The sequence below is a fragment of the Urocitellus parryii genome, unplaced genomic scaffold, assembly GCF_045843805.1.
Source record: "Urocitellus parryii isolate mUroPar1 unplaced genomic scaffold, mUroPar1.hap1 Scaffold_243, whole genome shotgun sequence".
NCBI classification, from domain to species: Eukaryota; Metazoa; Chordata; class Mammalia; order Rodentia; family Sciuridae; genus Urocitellus; species Urocitellus parryii.
The window spans coordinates 168,750-187,579 of NW_027552437.1; the positions used below are offsets into that span (position 1 = coordinate 168,750).

The 18,830-nt window shown below is 35.9% G+C and overlaps 1 pseudogene; it reads right to left on the reverse strand.

Moving 5' to 3' along the window:
• Window positions 1-16,662: 16,662 nt before the first annotated feature.
• LOC144251838 (homeobox protein BarH-like 1 pseudogene) lies at window positions 16,663-17,409 on the reverse strand (annotated as a pseudogene).
• Window positions 17,410-18,830: the final 1,421 nt, after the last annotated feature.

Below are 18,830 nucleotides of genomic sequence, written 5' to 3' on the forward strand. Positions count from 1 at the left end.
CATACAGCATGCTGTTCTATAAATTCTATCTATTAAAACAATTTGTTAGATGAATGACTTTCTTTATAATTGGATGCCAAAATATGTCTATCAAATATTTCTCTTTTATGTTTTTTTTTTGGAACATGATCTCTTTTTTCAAAGCTGGGGAGAGGGAAAAGTTCTGGAAATTTAACCCAGAGATGCTGTACCAATGAGGTATATATCCAAGTACTTTTATTCTTTTTTTTTTTTTTTTTTTTTTGAGACAGGACCTCACTAAATTGCTTAGGGCCTCACTAAGTAGCTGAGACTACTCTTGAAATTGTGATCCTCTTAAGGCCTTCAGAGTAGCTGGGATTACAGTTATGAGTCATCCCACCCAGTTAGTACATGGTTTCTTTAAACATATATGCCATGATTCCTCCCTGAAACAAAACACTAGAATAAAGGGAGTCCAATTTCACTATGGCAGCAGTAAGAGTCCCTGTGCTAGGTAAAGGTGAAGTCACTTATCCCCATCTTCCTGAAGAGTTTCCACAGAACTCACTGAGTTCCTTAAATGTACAAACTTTCTGGGGCTTTTCACTTAAAGTATTTGTCTTATCCATTGGCCTTTTTCCTGTTGCTTGTTGTTATTTTGTTTGCCTGATTTCTTCAATAAGCTATATAAAAAGAGGAAATTTTGTCTTGTTTTCTGCCAAGAAGAATCTAGAATGTGTTAATAGGTTCTCAAAAAATACATTGAAAGACCATTCACCGGGAAATCTAGAATCTCTTAAATTCCACTTCTAAAATTAAAATATTAAATAGGAATAGAAAGTTAAGGCTAGAAAAGAGTAAATATGTCAGGAATATATTTTTTTTTCTTCATTTTATCTATAAAGTATTTATTGAAGCCAGTTCCAGTGAAAATATGATTCTTAGGTACAGAAACATGAAATGATACATGACATCACTTTCATTTAATATTATAAAACATCTATCTTGTAATAATAATCTGAAACAGCAATTGAAGTGACACAAAATATTATAAAATGGACTGATAGTTAAAAGATATTCAGATAAGTCTTTGATGTTCAGGAATTTAAATATCATGTCTTCTGCAACTAAAATGTTTTCCAAATAAAAACCTTACAGGGATAAGTGAACTGGAAAAGTTAGCACAATGGGATTCTCAAGATGCCTATTACAATTAATTATGATGACTACTGGCATTTTATTACTTTAATTATTTTTTCCTTTTCATATGCCATTAAACTCTTGCCATGAAACTCTAAATTCCATAAAAAGAGAGACCGTATTTTACCTATTCGACATCTCTTACAGTGTTTTGTAAGAAATGCTAACTAAATCAAATTTGTGTATAATGGATCTCAGAGTACATTTTGTATACTACCACCACTTAAAAATTCACTTTATCTTTCTTCAAAATCTTAATTATGTTGCTGAGACTCATAGATAGTTGCATAGTAAGTTTCATATAATATTATATTGAGACATCTGATCTAACTTAGACTCATTTGGATTTCTTTTCTGGAGAATCTGAGAGACAGTAAATTTGTTTTAAACTGCTAAGGATAAGTAGATTGCTATTTAGAAATATATATCTAATATAGGTATGCATCCAAATTATTTACCTGTTCATTTAATAATATACTAATTATACAAGTTTCCATGATAAAATACAAAATATAGGCAAAGGGTAACAATATAACATGTTGGAAGTATGAACCTGTTTATATCTCAAATGCTAATAGGCAAATAAGATATATGAACAGAGATGTAGTAACAAGGAAAAGATTGATATATCCTAAAAGACTTGCATTCAGGTACAGGAGAATGTTATGAGTTGAATAGTGTTCTCTCAACACCAAATAGATAATGTTGAATTCCTAATTCCCAATACTTCAGAATGTGACTTTATTTGGAAATAAAGTCATTGCAGATGTAATTAAGTAAGATGAGGTCATACTACAATAGCGTGAGCCCCTAATCAAATGTAATCAATGTCCTTATAGATAAGATGGTCATGTGATGACACTCACAAATAGTCAAAGCCATATTACAGCAAAGGTGTTGATGGACTTCCATAGCTTCAATCCAAGGAATGCTGGTGATGACGGAAAACCACCAACACCTAGGAAGAGAGGAAGAATTCCCTAAGGGTTTCAGAGAGTGAATGATCCTACCCACACCATGGTTTTGGACTCCCATTTCTAAAACTGTGAGATAATAAACTTACGTTTTTTGAATGACTCAGTGCGAAGTTATTGTTTGTAGCAGTTACAGGAACCTGAGATACAGGGCACTGGAGCCAGATTGCCTGGGTTCTAATCCTGAGTTCACTTATTAATGTCTGGAATGCTTGCCAAGTTTTTGAACCTCACCTACCCTATAGTACTTTGTTGCAATAACACTTGGAAAGTTAACAGTGGGGAATTTTTGTTTAAGTTTCCAGTATAAGAGTGATATTCCCACCATCTGTGAATCCAGTGTCCATTGATACAACACACTGCAAATCATAAATAATAATTTTAAAAATTGTGTCTGTACTGAACATAGACCAACTTTTATTCTTGTCATTATTTCTTAAGCAATAGCTTATGACAACTATTTATACAGTATTTACATTGTATTAGGTATTACAATTAGTCTCAAAATATTATGAAAGAGGATCTGTACAGGTTTATGCAAATACAATGTTATTTTACATAAGGGACTTGATCACTCACAGGTTTGGGGATCTGCAAGAGATGCATACCCACAGCAAGGGTGGTATTAAGCATTGATATGCATCTTTCTCCTTCATCTCCTTGGGCACATCTAGTCCAAGCATTTAGACTGTAGAGTCAGATTTGCCAGCCGAGCTTCAAAAGTTACAGTTTGTGTAATTTGGGGTATATAATGTCTCTTTCTTTTTTTGCTTTTGTTTTCATATCTGTAAAATGGACAAAATAAGATTTTACAATTCAAATTTTATCACAGGATTCAATAAGATCATATAAAGTGTTAACAGTAACAGTGCTTTGTGCGCTGTGATCACTCTATATATGTTAAATAGAATATTCACTTTGAAATCAAACACTAACATCAAATTTAGGTTTGGCTCTAGTTGAGAAGGAGAGAAGCCCCTCTTCTTCTGGTGTTTAAGGACAGTGGCCTAGATCACCACAGAGTTCATTTTTGTGGTGCATACCTTGCAGAGGAGTCTTGTGTGAATTAGATTTTTACCAGATGTTGGTTGCTCCTCTAGAATCCCCTTTCCTAGCAGCAGTGAAGTCTTCCAAATGCCTACTCAGGAATAAGGCAGGTGCACCCTGCTTTCTGATCCTGACCAGGACTTAACTCTCTGCTGCTGTGTGTATCCCAGCATGTCTCACTGGATAAGCAAGTCTTGCCTCTTAAGATTGGAAAAGGGACAAAAGCATACTGACACTCTTCAGGATGGTAAATGTGACATTCCATCAGCTGTGCAACTAGGCCAAATGAAAGAGGACCAAAAGGAGAGGGCAGACTAAAATACCTTACTTCCCAGGCAAAAGAAGTTGTGGCTTCAAAAGAAGGAGAGGAACTGAGAAGCTTTAGGAAAACAACAGTGACTGTCAGAAGCACCTTGCCTGAAGCATTTTGAAAGCGAGATGATTTTTGATCAAAGACAGCAAGGATGAAGTGAACCTGGAAGAGAGAAACACAAACTGCACTAGTCTCCACAAAGAGTGGCTGTTTCTGAAAACTGAAGCCTTTGTGTGAATGCCACATGCGAAGGATTAGAGTAGGAAGAAAGGTTTTACAGTCCAAGCTGAACTCTCCAATTACTGTCACAACAGGGAATATGTCCTGAGGAAAATATGATTGAAACTCTTTGACCATGATCTGGATGAAATAATTTAGGCTATACCCATTCAATGTATTATGGTATTTTTTATAAGATCAAATTTTAATAAAGTATAATTTGACATCGAAATGTCCCCTACACACACAAGAAAAGGGAAAGAGAATATATCAATAGCTTAACAGACAGTTTAAAACAGGAATATAGAATAAAGCGTACACACCTAGCTGGGTGATTGAATGAATGACAATTGATAAATCTGCAATGTAATGTCATTCTTTCTAATAGCATAATAAAATTCTATTAAATTAAACATTCAAAATTTTTTCTTTAATTCAGTTAAACTGCTAAAATTTTGCTTCAGTTATTGTTCTGAATTTTCTTGAAAGTGATTTTGTTGATGGTTTGGTAGTTACTATCTTCAGAGATTTCTATTTTTTGCCATTCTACCACTATCAGTCCATTTATTTTTTTTTCACATGTATAAATTTGTTAAGGTTACAGAATTTTAGCTGTCTCTAAACTAAAAGCAGGATATAGAGCTTATTTATCTTTTTTGAAAAGTATTTTTATTATCATATAACATACATGACAAAATGAGTATCCTTGAATAAATTTTCATAAAATGAAAGACCCAATGACTAGGATTCAGATTAAAAACCAACATTATCCCTCCCCATGAGCCTTCTCAGTTCTCCTTCTATACACTCTTCCAGGTTAGATAAACATCTAACACCACAGATAACGTTTTGACTTTTTGACTTTTTATACTTTATGAGTGTAATCATACTGCATCCTTTTGTGAATATCCTCCTCAGTTCAACATAATGTTTGTGAAGTTAATCTGGTATTGAGTGAAGTAATATAGAAGAACCCTGACCTACAATGGTTCAGCCTATTATATTTCTACTTTAAAATAGTGCAAAATATACAACAACTGTTTGGTTTTTCCTTTCTTATACATTATTTAACAAATTATATGAGATATTTAGCACTTTGTTGTGAAATAATTTTAGTGAGAGATGATTTTTCCCAACTGTAGGTTAATGTAAGCATTCTGAGCATGTGGAAGATAGGTTATTATAAGCCATGATTTGGGCATATAAAATGAATTTGCCACTTATGATATTTTCAATTCATGGAGGTTTTGGGGGGCTATAAACTGCCGCAGTCTGGCTGGGCACAAATAAGAGAGAATATTTTTTTAATATTTATTTTTTAGTTTTTGGCGGACACAACATCTTTGTTTGTATGTGGTGCTGAGGATCAAACCCGGGCCGCACGCATGCCAGACAAGCGTGCTACCGCTTGAGCCACATCCCCAGCCCCTGAGTTTAAAGTTTTTGATTGAGTTCTTTGGATAACAATATCTTAACAACCTGTTGGGAGAATTCTTTATTGACAACATTAAGATCTTAACTAAAAAGTAAGAGTGGGCATAAAGATTGAGAATAAACCTGAACATCCCTTTTAATTGTTTTAATATTAATTGATCTAAAACAACAGTGACTGCTCTTACATAAAGATGGTGTCAATGACTTTCATATTAATATATTCAACTTATTAACAAATTAAATTCTTATTCCATTTCCTAGAATATTTTTGCATGTCTATATAGTACTGAACCTAGGGCCTTGTGCCTGATAGGTTTGGTTGGAGAATAGGTCTCACTAAAGTGCCCAGCCTGGCCTTGAACTTGATCCTCTTGCCTCAGCTTCCCTAGTAGCTGAGCTTTTGATTCACATTTAAATTAGATACCTTGCTATAGATGTAATTGTATATCTAGTATTATGTCTAGTATTTATCAACCTCTGCATAATAATATCTTCAAATTGTAGTTGCCTCAAGCCCCATCCACTTTTATCCAATTTTTAGTCATTTTTAATAATTTCCTGACCCAGATTTTTACCTATGGTCCCTAGGTATTGTTAATTCCTCTTTTTGTGGCTCAAGTTTTTGCCTGCTGCTTACTTTCTTGGCTCTTGCTTCTCCTTTCTCTCTCTGAACCTTCCTCACATTCTTCTTCAGAGCTACTAATCAAATAGGAGATCTACCAACTTCACCATTCTTAGTAGAGCCAAAGCCAACTGTGATGAAGGCCAGTGGTGTGTGAAATGAGGTAGGGCAATCCCTGGGGACAGGAGTTTATCTTTTCTATGAACTATTTCCACAAAGAAGAACGGGTTTCAAATATCATTTTTCCTACTCTTTCATGTTACACATTTATGTTTTCTAAAAGTCTTTATGCTTCCAAGCATGGTTCGTGGATCATTCATGTCAGTATCACCTGGAAATTTGTTAGAAGTATAATTTATGGGCCTAGTTCAGATGGTCAAAGCCAGAATCTCAATTTCAACCTTGAAATTTAAGAAAGTTCACTCACAAAAGCCAGACCGCAGAGCTGGAGTGAGCTCCAGAAAACACTTGTATTTCACCCAGGCTCTAGGCACAGTGACAAATTACATGTGTAGTTCTTCCTGTTCCCTTTCAAGGGTTCTAATCATCCTTCTAAAATCTGGTCTCAGTCATGGCTCTTCACTTTATCTAAGAGCTTTTTAAGTTTCTTTTGGGGGAGGGAAGAAGAGCAAGAAGAATCTAATTCTTCCTATTTTATTTACCACTAAGTTAAGAGCCTTGCAATCCCTAAGATTGATGGATTTCCACAGGTATTGTGGAGAAAGGGCACTCATCCAAATATATAGGCAGCACCCATGCTTTATGTAATGAAGGCAAAGATGTACTTTCAGCTGAGAAAAGGATAATGTGATTCATTACCCTGCTACATCTGGGATCCAGACCCAGAATCATGTCAATGAGTCCTATGACAAATATAAAATACCTAATAATAGGTTGGGTCTTATATCATACTAAGTGTGTTTTTTTCCAAGAAAAATATCTATGAATTCTAATTTTTGGTTTTAGAGTTTGGTTTTGATCACAACCTTCTAATTTCCATGTTCTGAAGTCTAGAAGAAAAATCCTTGGACAGATCTGTCACATTAGTCAGGAAGGGAGATATTCTTGGGTGTATTCAATTACAGTACTGGTTTTTGACCTAGAAAAAAATCACAACATATTTCTCTTTTCTCAGCTGGAGAAATAGCTTAGGCAGTGCCATTGGTGGCATGTGACCTCATGTTGCCAAGCCAGGGCCTGAGATCAACTGTAGAGCTGATCAGAACTTGACTCATCAGCTCTGTCTCCCTGAAATTCTCTTAAGATTCCCAGAAATTCCCTGTAGAGAGAGAGAGTGAAAGAGATGATGTACACACATGTACTTTCCCAGCTTGAGGTGATATAATCCTAGAGGTTGGATAATGGTCACGTGCAGAGAGAATCAGAAGCCCATCAGTGGGTTGACAACAATACAACACATGAAGAAAGAGAAATATGAGGAACATCATCCTCAGTTCCTAATGACTTTACAGTACTTACCCTAGTTCCACAGACCTGCTCTCTGAATGAATAATGGGTTTTCTCATCTCCTCCAATTCTCTACCATAAACCTTCTACTTTTTGTTTTACTGGGTACTGTATTTTCCTTTTGTATTTTAAAAATTTCCCCATCTTAACATTCAAATTGTATCCAGAAGTGATCCCCCATGGCATATATATCAGACATAAAGTCTTCATGATTGCAAAATAATACTAATGATAATGAAGTATACACAGAAAATTTTTATGAAAGGAGAATTCACATTTGGGGCAGGACCTAGTGCTGATTTGGTTGCAGTGTGAATACTACAGATTCATTGGAGGGAGGAAGAATTTTTAGGGTACAGATACAAAGTCAAAGAGCAGACATTCAAATTCATTAGGACCAAGATGGATCCAGGGGATTGATATTTTAAAACTGATTTTAAAAATTATGTTTCACATCATATTTAGCAGATATGTAAGGAATAAGCCTGGGTGAAGTGTCTGACAAATGTGTTCAGGAGTGATTTTACCAAGAAACTTCCCTATTCAAGTGTGCCTACATCTAGGCTTTCAATGGAAGTGCTCCATCACAATAAAAAGTGAAAGAGGAAGTTCAAATATTACTACATAAGATTTTCATAAATGTGCTCATGCAATTTTTACACAACTAATTATTTGAATTGGAAAAAAATAACTCTAAAGCTAAAAATATATTTGCACATTTTGGTGAGAATTTTCTCTAAATGAACCCCTAAGTCTTATTCTTGCAAGATAACTATTTCCCTAGAATTCATATCCTGCAACTTAGGGAGTTCATTTATCTTTTCATTTGAGAATCTTTGGTAAAGCAAGATATGCCCAGCTGAAATTCTTTGCATTTAAACTCTGAATGTAAGCAGAAAAGAGATCCAAATTAAGGCAGATCACAAAAGTTTATGAATAAAAGAGGAAATGATTAATTTTACATTTTAAGGATATTTGGTTCATTTTTATAGTATTTAATAACTATTCTATTTATCTTGGCTTCATTCATATTTAAATGAATTAAAGCAGATAGCATAGGCCTTCAGTTGTTTAGGAAGATTTTACAATAGTCCTTTTTGTGCTTTATTTCTAGGTAATATATTACATTATAATAAGAGTAAGCATTATTTGGATGTAGATTTTTTTATTGATGATCCTGATGCTCTTTAGAATTAGAATTGAAGGATGTTATATCATATAATTGTCTTTAAATCCCGATAAGAGGAATAATTGCATTTTTGATGTTTCAGTATTTCAATAGGGTTTGAATGAGCCCTTGCGCTTTTATTTTTTTTAAATAAAAAAGATTTATTATTTCCATGGCATCTTTGTATGAAATTATTAGTTAATAATTTGGAAACCTATTATGCAATTGGTGTCTTTGAATACATTAGTTTTTATGTAGCATTTTTTCAAAGTAATTTTTATTTATCTCTCCTCATAGAGAAGGAAATGGACAGTTCAAGCTTTTGGCCCCATTTTGGAGAGTTTATTAATATTAAACCACAATAGGTCCAATTTAAACTTTTGCTCCCTTTTTTTACCACCACCTTGGGAGGTCTTTTGCATGGTATTATATATTGTGACAGAAAAACACACATCGGTATCTGTAGGCTTCTAAGTACCAGGGATTCTTACAGTTGTCTTCCAGTATTTCCAGATGGAATCCCTTTGGAGTAATTGACCTCTTTTTAGACCTCAGCTTTTGTTTCCTCAAAAGATCAGCATTTTTTGACCTTGTATAAACCTCTGCAATTTCTTTACCTCTAAAATTTGGAGATTAGGCATAATGATCTACAAGTTTTCTTTCCACACAAATTCATAATTCAGAGAAACCACTGAAGGGGAAGGAGCAGAAAACAGGTTAATAGAAGAAGAGAATACAGTGGACCAGACCATCTGGGAGGTAATTGAAGTAGCAGCACATAGATGAAGAATATCACTTTCTTTTCTTTCCCAAGGCAATATCACCCACGTCCATGGCTTTAATGACAAATATTATGCACTCCTCTGAATGTAAACCTCTAGTTTATACCTTTTCTCTGAATTCTATCAAATTCAACTTTTAATGCAACATTTCCACTTGGATAGGTCAAAGGTACCTCAAAATCCATGTGTCCAGAATGTGATTTTTCATCTTACCCTTGGTCCCTTCCCTGTTCTGTCTCAGTAAAGTTTGCATGTGCCAGGAATACTGGAGTGACCTTAATTCTATAGCCTCCTCTTCTCACATCTATTCCATCTACAAGTGCCATCATATTTTTTCTAAATAGCCATCAAATACTTTGGCTTATGACTGTCTACTCTTGTCGGGCTCTTGTTCAAAATATCATCTCCATTCTCTGAAGTACGGGAATGAGTACTAGCTAGTCTCTTCCACTCATTCTCTCCTTATGTCCAGAGATTTTTTGCATTGGTATTTCAAGCTGCAAATCTGATCAATTAAAATTCTTCTCTCATTTTTTAAAATGAAACTCAAAAACTTCAATAAGATCCCTTAGAGAAAGAAAAACTTTTCCTCTACCTCCTTATAATTTGTAGTGACGACAAGTTAAATTAGAAAAGGCAGGTTAACAGGAAAAAAAATATATGTATTTTATTTGATGTTAATATTCTTTCATGTCACAAAGTAGAAAACCCAAAGAAATGATTAGATTGGATATTTATATAGCCTTTTGATAAAGGAAGCAAAAGTGTGGAGAAGTGACTAGAATAAGCTAAAGGATTTGGATTTCAAAGGGCAGTAAATTTGGGGAAAATGAGTAGGAACTCTAATAAAGAGAACCAGTCAATTTATGAAGTCCAAACTTTCCTCTACTTTATTCAAAACGGGTCATTATTTTTGCACTGAGGCCTTGTGACGGAGAAATTATTGCCATGTTCATAATGTATACACCTAAAGTCCTTGACCAGATCACAGGGAATATCTCTAGAAACACCCCCTACCATCAACCTACCCCCTCTAAATTAACCCAGCTGAAATTGAAATGTGTTTATTGACCAGGCACTCCATTATATTCTCATGTTCTTGATGTTCAATAAATCTATTATTCTAGCATGGAGAAAAAATATTTCACCAGTTGGAAGAGTTCTACTTCCTTCCGTGATTGACTAGGAAGTTACTGTGCTTCCAGTGTTAGCCACAGCAGGAAATAAACCAGAGTTCTCTTCTCAGTTCCTTGTAAATGGCGTAGGTTTTCATTAAACTTGAATTTGACCATGCTTGTGAAGCTGCCCACTGAGATCATAAAGGTCTGTAGGACTGCCTATTGACAGCTAACAAATAAAAAGGCCCTTATTAAACCAGGTCACTGAAAATGTCTGAGAGTGAGTGAACTTACTGAAATTTACTGAATGAATTCTCAGGAGCCAAAAAGACAGGTGATCTGCTCCAAGTCACCATGCAGTATAAATAGGGAAGCAAATGATTATATATATATATATATATATATATATATATATATATATATATATATATATATATAATAGGGAGTTCTAGAAGCTATTTCTGTGTTTCATTTGTTTCTACACCCACCCACCCCCGCTTTTTTGGGTCTCAAGAATGTTCCCCATCACAGACATGTTCATAATTAAGGAAAAGAGTTGCTTTTCCATTTTTATTTATTCTTTCAACTTTTATTTATTATAAATTCAACTTTTATTTATTATCTCAATTGGTCACATTTAACATGCCTGTTTTACAGATGAACTATCACTAATTGGCAAGAAAAAAATCCAGTCAGCAGAATTTTCTAATATTCTATAAAGGGGTGTGGCTTTGCTCAAGTCTTTTTTTTTAACCTCTTGCTGGAAAGTTGACCTAAAGGCTTAGCACACACTTTCCCATTAAATTACTACTCCCCTCCCCCAGGTCTTTATATTGAGAGAAGCATCTTTAATTATCTTAAGCCCATTTCAACAATTGTTTTCCCTCTCATTGCTCTGTTTCTTCTTTCAGCAAGTTTGGTAATAAAGCCCTAACTAGCAACATTTTCACTTACTACAATTGTGTAAACATAGAATCGGTTATATTTCATATTATTGGATATGAAATAATTAGTAACATTTTAATTTCAATCCTCTAGCAGTGCACACAGTTTTCTTTGATGATTTGTTTTCAGCCATGTATACTAAACAGGGTAAGAATATGAGCTTAAAAAATAAAGTTGGCTTTAAATGTAGCAATTTAAATAGATTCTATTTTTTATCCTCCTTCTCCTCTCAGGATTCTATGAATATTTATCAGTGTCACTGAGAGATGATTAATGCAGGCTTAAACTTGTCATATGGGCAGCTGTACAGGTAAGCAGCAGAAGGAGCAAACTTAGTAAAAGCCTGTGCAAATTTTTAAAAGTACAAATTTTGCATTGGAATGGGTCAATGCCCCTTCCTCACCCCCATATTGGGGATGGAACTCAAGGATTCCCACATTCTAGGCAAGCACTGTACCACTGAGATACTTGGCCAGCCCTTTTCCTTTTTTTTTTTTTTTTTAAAGAGAGAGTGAGAGAGGGGAGAGAGAGAGAGAGAGAATTTTTTAATATTTATTTTTTAGTTCTCGGTGGACACAACATCTTTGTTGGTATGTGGTGCTGAGGATCGAACCCGGGCCGCATGCATGCCAGGCAAGCGTGCTACCGCTTGAGCCACATCCCCAGCCCCCAGCCCTTTTCCTTTGCACATTCTATAAAAGCACTTGTTTTAACCAGCTTTTTCACTGCTATGACTAAAAAACCTAACCAGAACAATTTTAGGGGAGGAAAAGTTTATTTAGGGTTCCTAATTTCAGAGATCTTGATCCATAGACAGCAGGCTCCATTCCTCAGATTTTAACATCATGGTGGAAGAATGTGGCTGAGGAAAACAACTCACATGATGACTAGAAGAGAGAGACTCCACTCACCAGACACAAAATATATACCCCAAAGCCACACCCCCAATGACCCACCCCGCCTCCAGCCACACCTTACCCAATTTCTGTCACCACCCAGTTAATCCCATCAAGAGATGAATTTGATTATTGAATTAATGCTCTCATAACCCAATCATTTCTCCTCTAAACTTTGTTGCATTGTATCACACATGAAGTCTTGGGGGACATAGTACATCAAACCATAATACACTCAACTACTAAGCCCATCCCAGAACTTTTCCTTTTTTATTTTAAGAAGAGGTTATACTAAGTTGCTGAGGGTTTTGCTGAATTGCTGAAGCTGGCTTTGAACTTGGGATTCTCCTCCTTCAGCCTCCCAAGTCACTGGGAATACTGAACCTAGCTGCATCTAAATGTTTTTGAGAACAACTTTTAAGATGCCTTAGATGACTTAACCCTGTTATCTTGAGTCAATTTGAAAATGCAAAGAATAAATAATGGGTGATTTTTTTGTGGAGCTGTAAGTTTACATAGCTAATTCTAAGATGATTGTAAGAATCTAAGATACTCCTTTCCAAAGCTGATAACTTGCTCCTAAATTTTTTCTAAGCATCTAAGGAATGTATCACAGAAATTCAGAGAAAAAATAATACATTTTTCTTGAAATTAATTTTAATTGTTTTTTTTTTCAAAAATTATACTGGTAGTGTTTTTCCTTTTAATACCCCAAGCTAACTTAAAAAATACCGACAAAAAATTTATGACAAGCAAATACAAGAGAAAAAAAATACTAAAAATATTGGCAGTTCTTAAAGTTCAATGCTGAAAACCAGTAATCCTTAGAAAAACATGAAACATTAGTTAACTACATCTTCAAGAGACATCTTGTTGAGACATCCTCTCTGACAGGGCTATGACAAAGTAACTTACATAAAGTAACTACACAGTCTTCCAAGCTGAGATGTCACAGAATCAAACATATACATTTTCTTTGCTATGAAAGATTCTTCACCCCATTGGATACTCTCTCCTTATTATAAAGTAGCACCATGAAATGGTTAGAAATAATGAATTTGAATCTAAGCCATTGGGACTCTGCCATGTTTTAGATAACTAACTTTCTTTCTTTCTCGGCTCATTATAATTTAACTACCTTCCATTTCTCTTCTCTTCTCCCTCCCCTAGATTCACTTGCTCTACCTTCTATTATTGTTTTGATTAGCCCATCATAATTATATATGAATGTTGGACTCATTATGGTATATTTGCATGGGCATAGCATAACTTGGTAGATTTCATTCCTCAGTACTTCCCCATGCCCTCCCCTACTCACTCTTGATCTCTTGATCTGCTTCTTCTGTTTTATTGTATTTCCCTGAGATCTCTTCTTATTTTTTTATTCTCTACTTTCACATATGAGAGAAAAATATCTAACCCTTGACTTTGAGTCTTGCTTCTTTCATTTTGCATGATGTTCTCTACTTCAATCAATTTACCAGCAAATTATATACTTTCATTTTTCTTTATGGCTAAGTAAAACTCTATTGTGTTTATATACCACATTTTAATTAATCCATTCATCTGTTGAGGAGCAGCACCTGGGCTGGTACTTTGGCTTGGATATTGTAAATTGTGCTGCTATAAACATTGATATGTATGTTTCACTATACTAGACTGATTTTAGTTCTTTTGGATAAATGCCATTGAGCAGCTTTTCTCTGCCATCTTTTTCTGCTAGCCCGAAGCTATGGAGTTGGCTAACCATGAACTGAACCTCATTCATTCTCTAAATTATTGTTGTTGGGTATATTGCTCACAGCAATAAGAAGTTGACTGATCTAATTTCTTCTTCCCAAATAATCTAGACCACTGAAAAAAATGAAACAGTTATTTCTTAGTATTCCTAAAGAATTTATTCTAGGACTTCCAGAGGATATATTAAATCCAAGAGGGTTCAATTCCTCTATTTGCACTTAACCTAGAGAAATCTTCCTGTATGCTTTAAGTCATCTTTAGATGCTTTTAAGTGTTTAATACAATTTAAATGCTGTGTGGATAGTCGTTATAATGTACTCTTTAAAATTTTGTGTTATATTTTATTTATTGATTGATTGATTTTTAGACTATTTCTTATCCATGATTTGTTTAATCAATGGACAAGGAATCTATGAATACAGAGGTCTGACTATATACAAAAAAAAATGATAACAGTTTTCATCCTATGGATAACATCAACATTATAAGGAAATTTCTTGTCAAGCAATTCTTGAATGATCAGAATAAAGCCCCATAGTTAGTTAAGTTTATAGGTTGCTAAAATGATAATTTGAAGGGTAAGGGATGTGTGAAATCATGTCTCTGTTAGTAGTATATGTTATTTATAATCTTTAAGTAAGATGCTCTATAATTGGGGTTTTTAAATAAAACATTCACAATGATCTCTGGAAGTGGAATTATCTTTGATGATTTCTTGCCCGCAAGGACTTAATGAGATTCTTAGTTGGCAATTTGGTATATTAAAGTTTAAGAAGAGCTCTTGTAGAAGGTGAATCTTCTATTTCCCTAAACCTTTAATGGAATTTATATCTTTATATGGGATTTCTTGTAGATTTTTCAAGAAAAAATAGATAACACTGAGGGGGAGCATGTATTCCTGCTTTAAAATTGTCAAGTTCAGCATGAGAAGCAAATATGGTTGTTCCCAGAGGCTTGACCCTTTGAATACAACGAAACATTGCTAATTAGGTTTTAATATCTCCATTTAGTAGATTGCACTTCAGAAAACTTTCTGATGTATTCATCAATTTTATTTTTGTAGCTCTTTTGAACATGCTTGTCTAGATATCTTCCTTTCCCCTTTCCCCTGAAAATATATGGAGAATAAGAGGGGAAAGATTTCATTATCATCATCTTTTATGAAATGCTCAGATCAGCCAAGGCCTTCCTAAGTACCTTTTAGGTGTAATGAAACAACTTGAGAAAACTGTGTACAATTTTCTTATTCTTCTTGTTCTTCTTATTTTGGTTTAAGATTTCCTCCATATACCTGATTTTACAATCACGTGCTACCATCAATGTAAGTTCCCAAGATCCCATCTTCTGAGATATGTAAACACACCCTGTTATGACTCCCAGAACTCCAAACTAGGAGTATTATTACAAAGAGTCATGACACTGTTTCTAGTATATTTTGATTAAAGGTGCATGAACACACATTATGGCATTTATGTTCATAGGTGTCCTTTTTACTTCATTAGAATCACGACTATTCTGACAATGCAAAGGGGACCACTGAGCTGGTTGTATTTATGCTGACAATTTCTACTACAAAATTGTAAGTTATGAAATATAATTGTAGTATAACTGTGGGGTAAAATGGAATCTGCTGGTGTTAATGACATTTATTTCATTCTGGCTTAAATTTAGAATGGAATATGATGAATGAATATGCTGTGATATATATTCTATTGGCAATAATCATGCAAAGTTTCATAAAGCTCTGTACATTATACTTCCTTGCTTCACATGGTCTTTAAAGTAATTCTGTGAACTGAGTACTTCTTATGTGTATTTTATTCTTGGAAATTAGAGCCCATGGACTGGCCAAAGATGACTGAGGTGAAAAATGGAAACCAGAAAACATAAGCTACCAGTCTCAAAACTGTTTATTTCAATGAAATAGTTTTAAATTTGAGAATTTTTTTAAAAGGCAAATAATGAAAAATGGTCATCTATAATTACTTTCAATTTTTGTAGTTTTAAAAAAGTATTGTTTAAGAATAATAACAAAATCTGTGCATGTTTAGTACATTCACAATTTTTATTTTTTCAAATAGCTTCAATCCAAGGTTGCTTATCCTTATTGTTTCTTAACTGAATATTTTCATCAGCAAAATAAAGTCCAAACTTACTCCAGGAATAAAAGCAATATTTCTCATGGACTACAGTTGACACAATATATTAGTTAAGAATACTTTAGGTATTATGTAAACACTAAGTATGAATTATTTTTCTTTTTTTGTCATAAAATATGTTATTGGAAAAAAAAGTCACCGTCTTAGCAAGATGGGGGGTAGGAGCCCCAGCGACATCGGGGTCCCGGCCTCAGGCTGAGCCGCTGAGTTATCCCGGCGCTGTCTCGGGCTCCGATGCCCTGCGCCCGGCCGCTGGGTCCCCGACGCGAGGAAGCGAGTGTGTGCCTGGCGGCGTCCAGGACCAGAGACGGGGAGAGGGTGTGGGCAAGGAGCAGGGCGTGAATGCATGTGGAGCGCACGGGCGCCTCGGAGCTCCAAGGAAGATGAGTTGCTTCCTCGACGATGCACGTCCCAAGTAAGGACCAGAGCGCGCCGGGGCCTGGGTTTGGCTTCAGGGTCTCTGTCCTTCCTTGTTTGACCCCTGATTGTCCGCATTTAAAGTAATAATAAAATGCTTAGAAAGCAAACGGTGGGGATGAGAAGGGACGGTCCGCAGGTTTCCGTGGACTCAGGCGGCCACTGCTTCTCTGGCTCCCTGGCTCCACACTCTGCCGAGCTCAATCCTCGCGGCTCCTGTCGCTGGGCTCGCCTGGCACCTCTGCCGGCTTCTCCGCCTCCTTGGCGCGCTCCTGCTCAGAGTTGCTCGCTTGTGGGGATGGAGTTCTTCTTTGGCCGCCCCTTGGGCTTGGTAGGGGACTCCAGGCCGCCGCCCTGCACTACTATTTTCTTCCACTTCATCCTCCGATTCTGATACCACGTCTTCACCTGCAACTGGCTCAGGCCCGAGGACTCGGCGAGATCTATTCTGTCGGACGTGGAGAGGTATTTCTGCTTCTCAAAGCGTTTCTCCAGGCCCATCAGCTGCACCTCGGTGAACACAGTGCGGCTCCGGCGCCCCTTCTTGGCTTTCGTGCTCGGCTCACCAGGGCCTGCGGCCTCCAGCTTCCCGCGGAGCTGCAGCTCCAGCGGCTGGTGCGGCGCACCCGCGGCGCCAGGCAACCCAGGCCCGGCGGCCAGCAGCGCTGAGCCCAACCCGGAACAGCCGAGCGGCGCCAGCGGGAACTTGAACACCGCCTGTTCTGCCTTCAGCACTGCCAGGTGGCTGTGGAAGGGCCGCGCCGCCAGCAGCGCCTGCACGCCGAACTTGAGCAGCTCCCCCGCGGCGGCGGCGGCTGAGGCGCGGGCGGTTCAGTGAGGATTTCCTCGATCATGAAGCTTTGGTAGCGGTGTGGCCAGTGATCTGCACAGCCCTCGGGCGGGCCGCAGCACAGGGCGCCCGGCTCCCGGCTCCCGGGCAACTGCATCGCTGCAAAAAAAAAAAAAAAAAAAAAAAAAAAAAAAAAAACAAGGACACTTTTGTAATGGAATAATAATTAAGATTTTGTTTGTAAGGAAGAAGGGGAAAATGGGTACTAGGCACATAGTTATCAATGTCTTCCTTAAAAACTCAGTAAACATTATCATTGTTTCCCTTATTTCACTATATTCCAGTGAGAATTTCATTTTTTACCAATGCTGGCCCTCAAATATGAGCTTTGGAAGCAAAGTAGTTTCTGTCATTTAACCACAAACATTTTGTTCATTTCTTAGGTATGTTGTGTCTTCTAAATATAATATTTAGAACTAACAACACTTTCTGGGAATGTATAGAAACCATATTGTTGTAGTATTTTGTTTGTTTTCTTTTTGGTGGATAATATGTACATTTAGAAAGTGGATGTGGATTGACACTTTTTCTTCAAAATAGAGGTATGGAATTTGCCCCCCTCATTGCTTTCTGAGAAAAGTTCTAGAACGTAATAAAGAATTATGAGTAAAAGACTGGAAAAAAATACCTATTAATAGGTCTTCCATGAGAACTTTATCTTGATTTTTTAGCAAGAGAACAAAAGAAAGTTTTACATGTTATGAATCTCACATAACAGAGGGAGACTATCAGCTCAAATATTGATTGAATTTATAGAATTGTGCAGTTTATGAGAAGATGTACTTTTTGCCTTTTTCCATACAACAGTAAATATATCATCTAAGTTATCAACACTCATATTGTATTTTCATCACTCTATTCTACAAAATAATATAAATATATGTTTAATATACCAGCACTTTGATAATAAAAGTTTTAACAGAGAACAAAGTATGATTGTTCCAAGCTTGAATCTGTATGCACATAATTCAGGATACCAGATTCAGCTCTACATTATGAAACTGTGCAAATGCTAGTGAGTTATGTAATATCTCTGAATTCCATTTCTTTTTATATAAAGTGGAAAAAAATATAGGCCATTCCTGAGTCTTGAGATAATTAAGGATGTCTCAAAGCATTTAGTAATATACTTCATGAATTAGCTATTTCTATCAGTAATCTTATTTATTTTTCATATTCTAAAAATACCAATAAGTTTTAGATACCATTATATAGAAGTAAGTGGGAGAAATAAGAGAAAAAGTAGGAAAGGAAAAACAAAGAAAATGTTATTTTAAATGTCTGCTATTTTGTCTTGACTAAAGTTAATCTAGGAGAAAAAAATGGAGCAATATTTTTCCAAAGATGGATCACATTTTTATCTCTTCTCATTCTGGAAATCCAAGTGGAAACATAAGTGCTTAAAAGAACCACTATGTTTGGGGTTAAAACAAGAACAGCAGTGTTCCAGTAATAAGATGTAAGAAAATGTTTTCTAGGAGATTTCATCTTAAAGAACTCTCTCCATATTTTGGCAAG